General features: G+C 41.8%; 1 long non-coding RNA gene across 9 annotated transcripts in view; it reads right to left on the minus strand.

Moving 5' to 3' along the window:
* Positions 1 to 12033: 12033 nt before the first annotated feature.
* Positions 12034 to 16542, minus strand: part of LOC111243308 (uncharacterized) — a 34536-nt gene continuing 30027 nt past the window's right edge. For 7 of the 9 annotated variants that reach the window (XR_015318705.1, XR_015318704.1, XR_002670419.2 and 4 more), the window contains 4 exons: positions 16154 to 16199; positions 15500 to 15717; positions 14856 to 15055; positions 12034 to 14727 (listed from right to left, as the gene is read on the minus strand). This is a non-coding gene — a long non-coding RNA (uncharacterized LOC111243308). The remainder of the gene's footprint in view (positions 14728 to 14855; positions 15056 to 15499; positions 15718 to 16153; positions 16200 to 16542) is intronic. The other 2 variants (XR_015318707.1, XR_015318708.1) reach the window with 2 other exon arrangements.

Raw genomic sequence — 16542 nt, forward strand, 5'->3', positions numbered from 1 at the left:
ACACAAGAGAATTACTTACGAGCACTGGCTAGGTAAGGTAGACAGAGCGTTTCCGCTCTTCAGGCCATGCTGCCCCACAGTCACGCCCTGGGGGCAGTCCTTGATGATATGCACACGCATCTAGCTCTCCTCTCGATTCGCTTCTGCTTAGAAGAAAGTTGTTCAAATACAACTCTTATTTTTCTCTTTTTTCTTCTTATTCTTTTCTATTCCTTTACAAGAGCTTCTAGGGCTGATTTCTCCCTTCTAGTATATTTCTACTGGTTCTTCTGTTTTTCTTGCTATCGCGCAAGAATGGAAGAATCAAAGCAAAGGCTGCGTTGACGGTTTCCATTTTTGCAGGGTTATTCCGCTTCATATTTGCAGGTTTCAGCAGCAACAATAGCAGTCGTATGCTAACAACGGAAAGCGAATGATTCGAAAGAGCAAAGGAACAAGATGAAAATAAGGAGCCAGTTTTCTTCCATGAACGAACGGGACCAGCATGTTCGTTTAGCCCAGTTAGTGAGCGGTCTAGCGAGTGAGCAGCCGTGTACGTTAATTTGGCTTGCGCCGGTCAAGAAGATTCGGAACCGAAACTTCTGGTCTAGGCATCGTCATGTCATTATCGTTGGTCGCTCATTTACCGGGCTACTCGGAGTCGTCACGAAGGTGCATTCAGGCAGCCGAGAATGGAACACGCCTGAACGCGAAAGATAACGAGAGGCGAGACGAACTGTAAAATGCGCTGGATGGGGGAACAAAGCAGCAAAGGTGGTGGAACGAAAACGGAGACTCGCACAGAACGTGTTTTAGTAATGCGGGGTCGACTTCTCGACTCCACGCCACATCAGGAACAGACCGCAAAGTGAATTGAAGAGGCGAGCAGAACTGGGTAGTGATGTATACAATGGTAGGGGAGGAACGTAAACGGTATGAATAGTTTTCTTTAGCGGACAGGTTGTCCGTGCACGGGGCCACCGTAGTCACTGATCCTGCTCTTATGTCACTCGGACCTTTCAGCGGTATGTGGGGGTAGCCGAGGGAGAATGATGATGAAACACAAAGACGAAAGGCATCGTCAAATTTGAGGAAAACATTTCAATTCAACAAGCGAACAGCGTTTGCAAGGATGAAACGAGTGCGCGGGCGTTTGAAAGGAAATGCGAAACGATACAGTAAACATAAACCGAATAGCTGCTACAGCCGGAGGTTGAGGGTGGAACGCGTACGCTTTTTGTTTCAAAGCGTCAGCTTATTCCACGCGAGAAGCAAATCCATTCACGCAGTGACGTAGTTGATGTTTTGATCTTGCCACGGTACACAGCCTGGGATACACGTATGGTGCAACTCTTAAATAGCCGAGTGCAACATACACATGCTATCTCCTAACCAATCAGATCTGCCGGTACCCAATATATACGACGAGAAAACTAGGAATATGTATGTAGAATGAAAGGTCGATAAAAAAAGTGCTAACCTAGTATGTAAAAGGGTTATTAAGCCGTGTCAAGTAACCGATGTACGAATCATGCATCTGTTCTTAAAATATAAGCAAGAGTATTTTTATTAGAGTTTCAAACCACCTTTATGAAATCGAAATTAAACTACAGTGTCTTTTTTTTTTTGTCGCTAATTGTAGACGAGACATAGAAATTCAGCAAATAACGAACGGCGGCGACGATGATCCATCTAACGCTTGTAAACGAATCAGTCGAAATACAAACAAGTGACTCAAGCGGAGGGGACGAATCTGTAAGATCGACTAGACGATGACTGCGTTGGCGAGCAGCACGTAGCGTTCCGTACCTTCCGGTACACTGATCGACTGAATAGATAGATGGTCGCTTAGATGGCTCGGTAGCATCATCCGACAGCGTATCCGTTTGACCGCCATACTTACATGTATAGCTCCGCTTTTCTCACATTTCTCTGCGCAGACAATGTATGGCACTGGTCTATTTGAGCTATCCTCACTTCGTGAACAGCAGTTCCATGAATACGTTTCTTAGAGAAGGAAGAGAACGAGTGAGACTAAGTCAAAGATCTAGGGGCAAATTTGAAGTGTCTTCATGCTGTTTTCAATCAGTTTGCCGAAAGGTGGAAGGATCACTGAAGTTGTGATCGTTTCGTCGATTCGCGCTCGACCGCAGACTCATTGAAAATAACAACAACGGATAAGAACAGCTCCTGTATCATCGAGCATAGAGCTTAATTCTATTATTATTTTTCAAGTGAATTTCAGAGTTGAGACAGTGTAGCGAACTGGTTTACCTTGCGATCAAGCGCGTTTGTTTTAAGTTGTTCTCGTCTGCGCAAAAATGGACGACAGCGCCGTTTCGCCAAATCAAGACAGTGTACAATGTCCAGGAAGTGTAGCAAAACATACGACCACGGTTATGTTCGGTGTTAACTCGCCAAATATTCCGGAAACAGAAGCACATGGTCCTGACTTTACGTCGATTCCTGCACTCTGCTGTCGACGTACAGATGATTATAACCTATCTGCAGCGTCTGAAGCCGACGTTAAGATGATCGAAATAGGCCAGGAGGACGGAGGAAAGCGACGCACTGCCTGTTCGGCATACACACAACAATGGACAGTAATGTGTTCCATTCTACTTGCGCAGTACGTTTGTACGGCGGCAATAGGTCATCAGTTTGCTTACCTGCGGAACACGTCCACTGATGATAGTATTGGTAGGTCACATTTTGGCCTCCTAGTGGCCACGCCAATAATTGTAGTGGCCTCATTGTACGTGTTACTTCAACTGCCACAATTGCCATTCATTTGTGGATTGAGTATCGTAACGGTGTCTCAAATAGTGCTGGTCCTGGTCTATCTCATAGAAACTGAATGGAATTTCTACAGCCACTTATTAGCGTTCTGCTTACTCGGTGTTGGAGTGTTCTTTACCGAACGGTATCTACTTGCGTTGTGTCATCTTTATCATCGACTTCTGATTTTTTTTCTAGCCTTGGCTATTCAGCCGGCAATTAGCGCGTACCTTCACCAGGTGGCGAGCTATTTACCCGCTCTGCTTATGTCATTCATTTCACTAGCTGTCACCATCCTAAATTTTAGCGTACGTCAAAAACTGAAGACAAACTTTTTGCCTTCAGCAGCGTTCACCTACAACTCTGTTCAGTTGAACTCGCCTTTGGATGACAACAGCATGAGCCCGTATCAAATAATTTCGGTGAGTCGCCAACTCGTTCTGTTCTCTACATTTTACCTGATTTGGGGTAAGTTGGCCACAATTTCTCTATTCATTAAATCGGCAAAACTTGATTTCGACTACAAGCCACTGGTTTTTCTAACATTTGGTGGCACTGCCCTGGCAGTTTCCTCTGCTGGCGCTTGTGCCAACTCGCTCGTCTTTCGCCCCCGCACTCCATCGTGTCGCCTGACATTGGCTGCCTCAGCGGCGATTGCCACAGTCGCCATTGCGTGCGTCGTTATCGGTCTTCTTCTCGATTCGACGTTAATCCTGAACAGCCAGGAAATATGGTCGCAGTTCACAGCGAAAACTCTACTCGGCGCGGGATTGGCTGGCACCGCAGGACTTTTCTTCTTTGTTGACGGCAATGGAAACGTCGGTCTGGACGGCCTCACTGACATCAACGTGTGGCCGTTGGTTCCACTGCGATTAGCGTCAGCGACAAAAGATTCAGTTTCAACGACGGTGACGTGCGCGCCCGCTCACACATTGGCGGCCACAACGGATTGTTCTGCAAAAACGGTTACGGCGACGACTACGTGTCAAACAACTACTTTGACGACAAGTATTACGGGCGTCAACACTCGGAGCGATAGAACGTCAGATGACAGCCTCGCACAAAGGACGACGCCTTTGACTCTGACATTGCTGCCGCGTACACAGCCGGCGTCAGTGGCAATTTTGGGCACGTCAATTTGGTCCCTGATCTCCGTGGGAGGCGCGTTCGGTATTGCGGTAAGCGCTTCTCTTGCAATGCATCACGACCACTGGATTGTGAACGTAGTTGACCTTGTCATATTTCTAGCTCCAATAGGTCTTCTTGCAGGAGAATGTGTCTGGCTTTGGCGGCAAGTTAAGCAGAGAAAAGTTGATCATGAGAATAGTAGTAATGACACCTTTGTTATTACGTCGCAGATGGAGACGAGCAAATTGTAAACGTTGTACACAGCTTGTGCACATCCAGATTGCATTACCATAGATGCATTTCTACTAACAATCTAACCTTGTTTCGATGACATCTTTTCAATGCAACAGTGTTGCTGCCCGCAAACGTGAAAATGCGCTTTAATTGACCCTCTATTCCATATCTATGCTATAAATAGTGTAGATAGATGTTTTTGCACCGCATTCGAATGTAAACCGTTTATATATATATATATATATATATATATATACGTAGTCAACGTAGGCATTTGTGGCTAGAACACATACTGTTCAGTCGGGAGCGCTTTCTTATAGCCGGAAATAACCTGACGAATCAAAAGGCTAGCGATAAATTTTCACATCTAATTTCTAGAAGCTGTTCTTTACAAGACGGATTTGTCGGAGTTCCGTTTCCTTTGGGGTAAGCTATATAACAAATACACTGCCGTTATATTCTAGGGATTATCTCACTATTGAGGCCCAGATGGTTCGCTCCGAAAGGCTTAAGTTCAGATTAGCTGAAATAATAATAAAAGCAATGCATTGAACATATTATGCTTATTTTCTTACAAATACATTAAATATAATACATTTTGATCGTGTTAATTGGCAGCTCGAAGCTCAGAACATTGTAATAATAACAAATGTCAGAGAAACTATAGTACGTCATGACTCAAAGTGGGTAAGTTTTGGAAGTCCCGTCTATACAACGCCGCCATCATAGTGACCCATATATGTAAACCTGTCGTGTAAGGTCGCGGCGTCCAGGTATAAACTGCGAGATCGTTGGGCCATAAGGGCTTCATGTGCTTAGGGACAAGCACGCTCGCCAGCACATAGGAATCGGACGTAACCCCGGAGATTGTTTTCATTTCCAAGCCGGCAACCCAAAACGGCGTAGTCACTGAAAACTTAGTGCACATTGATGTGTTAAAGCGAAAACTTGAATTGATTCACGAGGTTTTCGTGGTCGCCTGCCCCAATGGAAATAGAAGCGCGTTTGCGTCAGTGAAGTACAGTCTTCAAACAAGCCAATCTGTGTGCTCCTGCACAATAGCCGATCTTAGAAATGGCTGGACATTTCTTCTTATAGGTTTCGACTAGAAAAGAACGATTCCAGTCACTTCAGCTTTCCGTTTGGCAAACATACGAAGTCCATGAACAGCGAACCCCAGCAAAATGAAGGTTATGTGCGGCCTAGAACATGCTAAATCTGTACTGAATTTTTATTAAAGTCTAATAGCTTCCGCAATGTTATTATTATAGATCGCGTTAGCGACGAGTATTTTCTCAATTGAATAATGTATATAATATTACGTAATAATTTGAATAATTTCTGGAATAATGGGTTACCTTAGTTAGATTTTGTCTAGGCCTTGTTACTCTTCATCAATTGCGGTTGATCAATGCCACGTTAAGCCACCTCCACCAGACTTCGGTGACACCAGATGACTCTAGCGAATCCTTCCGTAGCTTCGTTCGCTACGGCAGAGATTACCAATTCAGGTTTGCACCAGCCTCGACAGTGCGGGATTGGGAGGAGTAGGAGACGCTAATGGCTGGCAAAAACCTCATTTAGTACCTTAACGCTAAGTAACAGCGTATTCACTGCTCTCAGAAAATACTCCTGACCACAAAGCGACGTGGCACCCACGGCGACATACGTGTATAATCACTATAGCGGTTACTCTAGTGGGAAATTAGTGCACATGAACGAATATTTTTTATGCACACGGGTGAGAGATAAATTTGAGTTAGTTAGTATTTCTGTCATTCTAACTTACTTTCGTCTTGTTTATCCATATCACATATATACTACGTGTGTACAAAGACTAAACATTGTGTGTAGTCAATTTCTGTCAGCGACACATGAATGCCATACAACTGGTATAAATAAAGAAACTTATTATGATATACGATGCAATAAGTTAGCGCAGCTATAAAATGCATAACGTAAGGCTTATTCTGGAACTGAAAGTTAATTCTGTTGAGTTCACATAGTTTGCCTATATTCTATGAGTCCTTCTAATCAGTGCTCATACAGCGGTAGTTATACTGTGGAAAACAAATTAAACTTGCTTAGTCGGATTAAGTCGTGTTCAGAAAACAGTAATTGTGAAGGCCTGCTGAGGCCGCTCCGCGGTTACAGGGCTAGCTCAGAAGTCGTAAGCCCTGGCCTGACTTTGCAGATTGTTCGTGTTTCTCCAGCTGAACAAAACATTGTATGTTGCTATTATTCTATTGGTCGCAAAAATAGGTACCTGCTTTGTAGCGATATTATATTTATTTACGTTTAGATTAATGTTTTTTATAAAGCGCTTTCGTTTTACGTTTAGCTAAATAGTGAACGTCAGACCGGTTACTTATGTAGAGCCTTTAGCTTACTTTATTTAGCGCGAAAACCAAAAATTACGAGTACATCCATCTATCTCGAAAAAAATCCTTAATTATTCATGTATTTTATTATGAAATCCGTTTGTATCCATAAGCATGTTTTGCTACAACAAGTTATGAGGTTTTATGGCGTCGCCATTGCGACATTTGGCGGCGAACCATTCATGAAAAGGAGAGGTCCAAATACCGAAAAATCACTCGTAACCATTCTCCTCAATGGAGATCAGATGGATATGGAATGGAAACGTTCCTTCTGGAAGGCGTCACAATCGTTAAAATCCTGATCATTTGCTAAAGGATTTATTTTTCAACTGTCTACACAATCACTCTCCGTTGACAAAAAGATCATTTGTTTTCGTATCTGTCTAATCTAAGTCGAACTCATGCATCATGTCAGCAATACTAGCTCAGCCTCACGAGAAACGTGAACGTCAGAGATGGATAATAAAGATAAAATGGTATATTTATATTGTCGCTGGTGGTTACAACCCGGTATTTATATATTCCCGTTTGCGTTTTGTACCGTTTGATTATCGTAATAAAGTCAAAAGAAATAGAAATACATCGTAAGATTCTAAAACTACCATTATGGTATTCGCTCGTTGTTGGATTAGTGCTGCCGGTGTTACCGTTGCCAAGTGCCTCAATCTGACCCCACTGAGCCACTAAACAACTGCGAGTAACATCTTTGGACGTCGATCTAAATAAATCCGAATAGTCGATCTTGATGCTGATCCCTTCCATTTGTTCGCTGCTCTCTTAATCTTTACAAAAGCTGCATTGGTTTCCGACATTCGGAGGCTGACGTGTAATTGGCCCCGGCGTTACCCGCAGTCACTGGTCCTCCGGCAATCATTGCTACGGCTGCTTGCATGTATTGCCGTGTAACGTGCACGTTATAGCACGAGAAGGCGTAGCTAGGACCGCAGTGTTTCCAGTGGTCGTTCTCTGAGGCTCACTGATTTGGCTACACGGGTTTATTGTTTTAAATATAGCTTACATATACATATATATATATATATATATATTGTAGAACTAAATCCAGTTTGTTAGACATATCTTTTTGAAGCATTTGCTAAGCTTTTCTAATTGATGCATATGTCACATCTGTCCGCCAAGAACCAATTAGTGTAATAATACGAGGAAAACGCAAACAAAAAAGAAAACAAGACAGAGTGCATTGATCTGCCCTCTATACTGGTCCAATTCGAGTCCTTCAGCGTCCATTTTACTATACAATATTTAGCTGTACTGTGTTGTTACGGGGACAGCTTTAGGCACAATTCCTTTAATTTTCATAGAAAGGAAACTATGAAATCTTTTTTCCTCCGGTATATTATAGTAAATGTTTCATTTCGTATCTGTAACAGGAAGTAGAAATATCTAGTTACACTAAATTGGTTTCAGCGGTCGTTTCGAAATTCGGAAGTGGAAGATTTTTACGGTCGATGTATTGCACAACATGATACTCGTCAAATATGTCTCGTCAACTTGACATTTATAGCGGCAAAAGCTTCGACTCTAATTTACAAAAGCAGCAAACATCGACGTTACTATCGTATGGTAATTACTACAAAAGTAATGAAACTCTGTATACGCGATCAGTTTCGGCGCATGCTCTTCATGCATACTCGCTATCTTCATTGTGGTTTTCAGCTAACAGCTTTCAGTTTATGGGTAAGCTTTAGCATGTTAGTAACAAGCAAACAGCAACTAGTAAATAAAAAGCATTGTTGTTTGCTATCGTTTCGGAGTAGGCTAACTCAAATCACAAAAGTCTTCAATGTAAATAAATATCCTAAAATTACGTCCGATGTCCGACCGTTAAGTATCTATCTGTCTTTTTCTTTATTAAGCTGGAGCGTGTTCAGGGCCGAATTTGATTATGTCCGTTTTTTTCGCATTATTATTAGACTTAGAGGCGGAGGCAAAACTGTCTACTTCGTCTATATTTTTGCTTAGGCCTTACTTCTGCGATAAACAACCTGGTTCACTGTGGCGTGACGGCCACCGCGACATGTCCTGTATATACATAATGATAACTTCCTGATTATTGTTTATTTTCAGTGGACCGAGATAAACTTTTAATAGAAAAATAACGTTATGAAACGCTTTCAGAAATATGAAAATGTAGCAGGAGCACAAATATCTGGGGCAGTTTTAAGTGGAGCCGTCTAAGCGGCTTACAAATAATCGGATAAAAGATAACTTTAAATCGAATGGGCTTGTTTAGCATACTCATAGACATCTTTTGAAAGAACTAGGGTACCAAAAAGCTTGACCGGCCAAGAAGGTGTACTGAAAGGTTATGGCGAAACACCCTAAAAAACCTGTGAGGAAATCTAGCCATAAGCTTGGCATCGGCAAATCAAGTGCCCACTGCATCGTAGGACGTTGTAAATAGAAGAAAAAGTTGTATTCCAACAATGGCACGTACTGTCAATGAAGATGATCGGCACCGAACTAAACGATTTGGCGAATGGTATGTTGGCCAAGCTCGAATACGATTCATAGCTTTTGGAGAAAATCTCCGGAGCAATGGAGCTACATTCAGACTAAATGGAATAATTAATCGACCTTATTCTCCCTACTAGACGATCGTGAATACAGATATTACATCGTAGCGCTATGGAAATTTATCGGGAGTCATAATGTAGTGCTATATTCCAGGTGGTTAAGCGCGCCACCCTTCTTTGACAGTACAATATGACTAGTGGCATTTATTTGACAAGGATTTATTGTATCACGCATTCTTTAAAAAGCGATCAATGTTATTTCTAACAATCTGTGTGTAATTATGCGCTATTATCGCGATGTGAGAGCACATCATGATGAGAACCTTTTGAACAGATAGGCTGAACGGAGAAGTTCTATAGTATACTCTGCCTGTTTCCCAGGCATGGATTTTTGCTTGTCGGGACACCTTGAATATATAAAGCATGGGAAAAACTGACGACACTGAAAGTTTAGGGAGCCGCAGGTGAGCAAGAATGCACTGCAATAAAAAATAAATATTTATTAAAATTTGTGAATCAATAGCCCGCCTTTATCATCTGTGCATTAACTAGAACTTTAAGATACTTGAGCGTCTACGATGGGGGCTCTTTTGCAACTTACAGATGATTTATACGTAGATAAGCTGAAGTTATAATCATTCAGACGGTATATACATTTTTTGGAACGCTCTACATATACATATATGCATGAAATGCGCGCGACGAGCGTTAATAACATTACCGTTTGACTGTTTGATGTCAAAAAAATCGCCTTAGTTGGGGATCCATGTGTCCGAATATATATTATCGACCTAAAGCCTTAAAGTACCAGAGATCTTTAATTTACCATAATGGCGCCAAAATCGATTTGCCTAACTTTGACACTCATATGGCGTACCTGAAGGAACATCGGGGGTCATCGACTCTGCCAACTTACGGTTGAAGACTATGAAGTGTGCGTTTATAAGCGAGTAGGTGGTGAGTTTCGGTCGAGAAGATCCTGGTAATGCGAATTTCGCTGGCTCCTGCGAAGTCGAATAGTTCATGAAGTTCCTGAATTTTGCATCTTATCGCAGACTGCTCACACGGGTTATGCGCAAACCCGCATTACGTTTTAGACAACGCGAAGCATCGCTTTAGCATGACAGAACATCCTCTTTCGTGTAGTTTTTAGCAGGGTATAAGAGCTTGGTTACACACAAATGTCAGCGGATCTGGGTTAGGGCCGGTTTTGGTCCAGGTCGAGGCAAGCCAAGGGCGGAATCGCGATATAAGAAAGCGTGATTCCTTTTAACCTGTGTACTCGCTGCAACGTTCCCTCGAGAACGGAAGCCTAGGTATTATAGGTCATTTAAGAGCCTTTAGTGGTAAGACAGATTTCGGTGATGGTCCATTATCGTGCCCGGTTCGTCTAACGCGCGCTGCTTTAAAGGCTACGTTTGGTGCTGCGGGGCGGGGAGTAAAAGCTTTACGGTGTCCACTCGGGGGCTTCAGCAAGATCGTGACAGACAATGTGACCTGTTTCGCACTAAGGAAGGTGACAAAGTACCTCAGAAAAAAGCATACTGAACGGATTCGACCATTGCATCGCGCATCTACGGCGCAACAGCCTGGCCGAAAGCATGATCCGCACGATCAGGGCCGCAGTTCCCTCCACAAGTCGCTGCCTCGAGCGGCGTTTTCGCTTATCACTTCCATACGTGAGAGTCTAGGCGAGACGCTATTCGAACTGCTTGGCAACCACGCTACATTATTTAGATATATGTACCCTATATATATGCATGTACGTAATATATATGTATGATAATTTTCATGGTTATATGGAGTGTTACATGATGTCTAATTTGTCGTAGGGAGTCACTTCAGGTTTTGTTCTTAGTGACAATACATGCGTACACTAGCATTTGCGCTTACCAAATATGTATGCAATTTAATTGTAATAAAAATACTCTCAGACATTACCTGATTGGTACTACAAATTGTTTACTTGTATTTTGTACCATTTTGCCAATAGAAGACGCTGCGATAGCCGACATATTTCCACAACGCAACAAATGCTTTTTAAGGATGTTGACAACATATTCTACTATTTGGTAATGGTCCCATGTTGATGTTAACAATGTAATGACTAAATAATAAAAAAATAATAATATAATAATAAAATTAGAGAATTTCAAATTTAGGTTCACGCTTTTCTAAGATCAAAACATTATTATTCCGATTATTTTCAATTAGATTAATGCGAATATCCTAGTAGTTTTTTGCGATCAGGACCCATGCTCAGTGAGCTGTTAAGGACAAGTCAATCGGTCTTTTTCGATTTTTTTTTACATATATTAGATTGTTGAAATATTTAATAGTCAATAGATCTTTCAAATCGGATATGTCAACTAATAAGCATTTGAAAGCCGAGATTTCGAAAGTAACAGGTGTTTTAAAATTGCTGAAATACCTCTAGCCGAGCTTCTAAAGATCTATAAAAAAAAAATTGCATTGGCACAAATGCTGCCTAAGCCCATAGACAAATTGTGTTCTTTGCCGTCAAGATGTTACGTACGAAAAAACGGCCCAAAGATTGTTCCGTCGTGTTCGTTCTCAAGATTTCACTGTAGCAGATGCTTCTCGTAGTGGTCGGCCAATTAAAAAAAGTTATTGCCGAACTTGGGCAAGACCGACATGTGAGCCATGATACCGTCAATAAACTCAACATCAACCACTCAAGCAAAGCTGGCTATACAATAAGCTCGATCTTTGGGTGCTACACGAGTTGAGGCAATTCAATTTCCATATGCGAAAGTTTACAGAAACACAACGGATTCGAGCCATTTATAAAGCGATTGACTACGACTGATAGAAATGTAACGACACTGCGCGAAGAGGGGAAAAAATGTGCCTGATAGGCCGGCGCCTTTGGTGGGATTAGAGAGGAATCGCGTATTACACGAGTTGCTGCCGTCTGGCAAAACGATTACGAAAAGCCATTGAGAAAAATCGATCGGAACAAGTAAACAAAAAAGGTGTCGTTTCTTTTACCGCTTTTTATTCCTGTAAAATCTCATTAATGATGTTCATTTATCACTTGTTCTCTCAACCATAGACGCTTAGCAAGGATGAATCTATGTGTGGTAATCAGTAAAACGGTAGAAGCCTATCACCGATAAAAAAGGCGCATATCTAGTCCAGTAGCATTACACATTGTGATGTTCACTTCAATTTACCCATAAAAGTATTTTCTAACAACATAATACGTAAAATCGTCCAGCGTGAAACGTGACAAACATTATTCTCCTCTTTAAAGATAGCGCTATTTTATAACAGTGCTATAGTCCGCGACACTTTTTTCGAGTACGAGGTACACTTTCAGTGTTTGAAGTTTGAGGCCGTTGACTTATTTTCATTCGAGCTTTTAGCAGACGAATTGCAGCAAGCGGTTCTAAAATATGAGTTTTATCTTGACACAGATTGCCATATAAATCTTGTGTGCGGCGAAAGCTCAACTACTAGAAACACCGTTAGCCGTCGGTTAGTAGGATTATGGGAAGAAGGTAACCCATTTCAATTGCACGATAACACTCGACTTCACGCTATAAGAATTACGGTCACATAAATGCAGATGTTACAGATGGAGGCTTTTTGCAGTTGATCGTACTCGTCATACATTGCGACCGCGAATTACCATTTTTCTTTTTTTTTAAAAAAAACGTCGAGGGCTTGGTAATCGATAATAGGCAAATTAGTCAGATCCTATTAGAAAGTTAAAGTTGCTATTCGAGACTATTTAATAGACTCTCGCACTTCACACTTTTATAATAACCGGGCTAAATCAGTTATAATCCAAACGACAAAAGACTTTACTTTGTCTATACTAATATATATATATATATATATATATATATATATATATATATATAAAAAGACGTCTTCTGACGTAGACTTTAGTCTTTAACAAAGACAGGCCTACGGTGAGAGTTCATCCAACCCGCCTGTTTGGAACACTTTGATCATGTCACGATGATAAGGTGCAGGTGTTCTGTGCTATGGGCAATAGAATCTGCTATTTTCGTCAAGACCTTACCGAATGCGTAATGAAATATATGTTCGCAATAATGACAAACAATCGACAAAAAAAAGGGGCAAATTAATCTTTTGCATGAGATGCCGTGCTACGGTATGGCTCATGGCAAGTCCACACGGTGTTTTTCTAATGTCTACATGTAATAATTTCTTGGACGTGCAACCACATCCGATTGTAGCGCAATTCAATTTCATAGCTTCAAAAATTGCGTTTAAGTTCAAATGCGTTATTCAAATGCGTTTAAGTTCCGTACGCAGAGTATCTCTTTTCAGTCCGGATCATCTTATTCGATTGCTCAGAAGGCCCAATTAATTATACCGTTTAGTTCCGATGTAGCATCATCACTCCGAAGAGTCTTCCTCGACAACGGCGCATCCCTTTCCATTGCCCATTTGGAAAATTGTTTCTTTTTTTTTTATTCGAAATCATCTTCGCTGATAGAGCCGCATGACTATGGTTCTTCCACTTTCTGACACTTGATTTACTGATGTCAAGCTTAAAACTTGATCGATTTCCGGGTAATTTTGCGGCACTGTTTCTTAGCTTCTGAAACCGTTGACCTTCCCAAATAATTCCATTCGTTCAAAAGATACTTCTTTTGTAAGTCGACTTGTTGCAATACACTTCGAAATACATCTTGAAATAACAGCTGTTCTTTGTAAGACAATATTGGTTTACTTTTCTTCCCACAAAAAATAGAACAATCAGAAACCTACAGGCCGCTAAACAGTGTTTACATCTTGGGATATTCTGTATTTGAACGAAACGGTACAGCACTAAAAACATAACTGTCTCTGCGCACTTCAAACAGTATATAGCGCGTATATAAAGCCAATATGTAATAAATAAAGCGCTGCCTTACAAATGGTGCCTTTTAGTACGTTTGTCAAAGTCGATATTCAATAACGAAGCGTTGGCAGTGTGAGATGAGCTCCTATAGTAGCGCGCCAAGAGTTATATAAATGCGGTTTTCTTTGCCGCAGAGCAGAAAAAAGGCCCGGCATATAAGAGAATCGGTTATTCTGAAACAGCCCCTGTCCAAATTTGGCTGGTTTTCCTCGAAAGCAGCAGTAGCAGCGCCGGTTGCGTGTCCTTTCATTCCCGGAAAACTCCTTTTGCTCTTCTTCTTTCTTCTACTTTCACATTTTCGTTTATTCATTATCTCACCGTGGGCACGGACAACGTTTCGCAATAGTGCACATGATCTTTCGCATCTAGCTTCCGTCATATATGTCTATATGTTTACATATATATATCCGTTTCTCCGCGTAGAAAGAGCAGTCGGCCGTCCTTACGAATGCCTACCCGCCCTCTGAATCAACTGTGCACTCTTAGCCTGCATTTTGTTAGCATAGCTTTGCAATGTAACGTCACACCGGTACGAGTACTCTGCCTCGCTGCGTTCGTCCTTCTTTGAAGACCGCCTCTCCACGACGTAGCTTTCACTGGCAGCGGCAGTATATCGATTTCGGTTTCAAATACGCAGCCTTCTTACGAACAACATTGATAACGGTATGGCCACCAACAAGCTGCTAATCGTTCGATTAGACAGGCCACTGCAAGTAATAGGACGATCGCACGAGGGCGCTGCCACTCGGTACATCTGCGCAGATCTACATATGACAAATACAAAGTGATCCTGTATTGAAAGGAAGAGAGAACAACGTTAGCGCTTCGTGCATAGTAAACAACGCTGGACGAGCGCAGTTTGTTTGTCAGCATCACAATATGCATGATAGATAATCGGGTATATTTATAATACAATACCAATCGTCGAGGAAAATGCTCAAAGCCAAAGAAGAGGCAGCTGACACATTCTCGACGTCCTCGAAGCAGTTCAGGTCGGTCCACGAGCTCAGGTTCTCTCTAGGTTATCATCTCTCCGGCGACCTATCACTGGTGTATTGGCGACAACGCGTCTGGCAGGCAGCGTCCATCAGCAGCAACGACACCCACGGTTGCACGCGCTGGGTAGTAAATGCAATCTGTGTATTAATATAGCGTACAAATATGGGTGCGAGAGACTTCTCGTTGCAACACTTGCATAAGTACAACAAAAAAAATAGTACGTCAAAATCCACGAATAGTATTTCCCTTAATTGATTGCAAACTGCGTGTAGCATGTGTTACTTCATGCGAGGCCTGACGGTTTGCGCACTCTTGTAGAACTCAACGGCTATCGGCCCGTTCGAGCGAGAACATTCGACACTTAGTCTTATCATCCGATAGGCTCTTCGGCGGTTTTGCGTCGACCTGGTTTTGCGCACTTTCTATAGAACTCTATAGCTTTCTATTTAGTTTGTGGCACTACCTGAACCGTAGCCAAGGTAAGTAAGTGTCAAGCATAAACGATACTATAAGAAAACAGTAGTGACAATAGGAAAACCGTGAAACACGTGACAGACGCCTACCATACGACGAACGCAAACGAGAGAGTTCTTGAAATTAACCAGAGTAGAGGCGCGCACATCTACAGGTTTATGCACAGTGTCTGCGTATGTGTGATCAACTGCGTTTCATCGCAGGGCTCATCATCCCGTCATTGACCTCTCGCGGCCAAGAAAAAGCATTGAAAATCCGCGCCGCGGCCGGCTGTTATGTGAAATTTAATCGGAACCTGTAAACGACACTAACCACGATAAAAAAACAAGGCCAATCTAGTTGAAACTCGTTTCTTTTTTAGAATTACACTTGAATGAACTCAAAGCAATAACATTCTGATGGACTAATAGAAAATACAGGATCGCTGATAACGCGCGCGTTGTTTCAGCACTGCCTGAGCCATCAGTTCTATTGTAGCTTTACGACGAAGGAACACAATGTGCCAATAAAGATCCAGAAACCAGTCTAACTATACGTTCCTTCGTCCCTATTTTCAAGGTGAAAAGCTTGTTCGTTTTTTAAGAAAGACTCCTCCGCTCATTAATATGATGATTAACTTTTACGAGCTCTAATCCTCAAGCCAGGATCTTCTTGTCCTTCAGGCGGTATCGTTCAGTCAGGTACCTTAAGGTAAATAATAAGACCGTAAAGAATTTTGTCTCGGTGATTACCACTTTACTTACTTGTTGGGTTCTATCATCTTGCCAATCGAAGTCAGCATATTTCCGCCTGACATACATAGTAAAAATACACGTTACAAATGCTGGCAGCATCTTTCCAAACATAGTATTTTAGCAATGAAATGGTCGCGTATCTGTTAAAGACCCATTTTTTCGGTTTCTTATTTATTTATTTATTATTTCGATTATTTTCAATTGAACAGGCCCACTTTAAATGAATGTACATAACCCTATATTAGCAGCCTTCTTTTCTAGACTTTTGATATAATGAATTGTCGACAGAGATTATTGGCACTTTTTCGATTCGCTCTGGTCGCATGTTTCAGGTCTCGTCGAGACAAGGCCAGTGTCATATAGAAGCTGATACTCGATATTTATTATTATTATATATA

This window comes from Varroa destructor, unplaced genomic scaffold (assembly GCF_002443255.2).
Source record: "Varroa destructor unplaced genomic scaffold, Vdes_3.0 BEIS01000001.1, whole genome shotgun sequence".
Classification (NCBI taxonomy): domain Eukaryota; kingdom Metazoa; phylum Arthropoda; class Arachnida; order Mesostigmata; family Varroidae; genus Varroa; species Varroa destructor.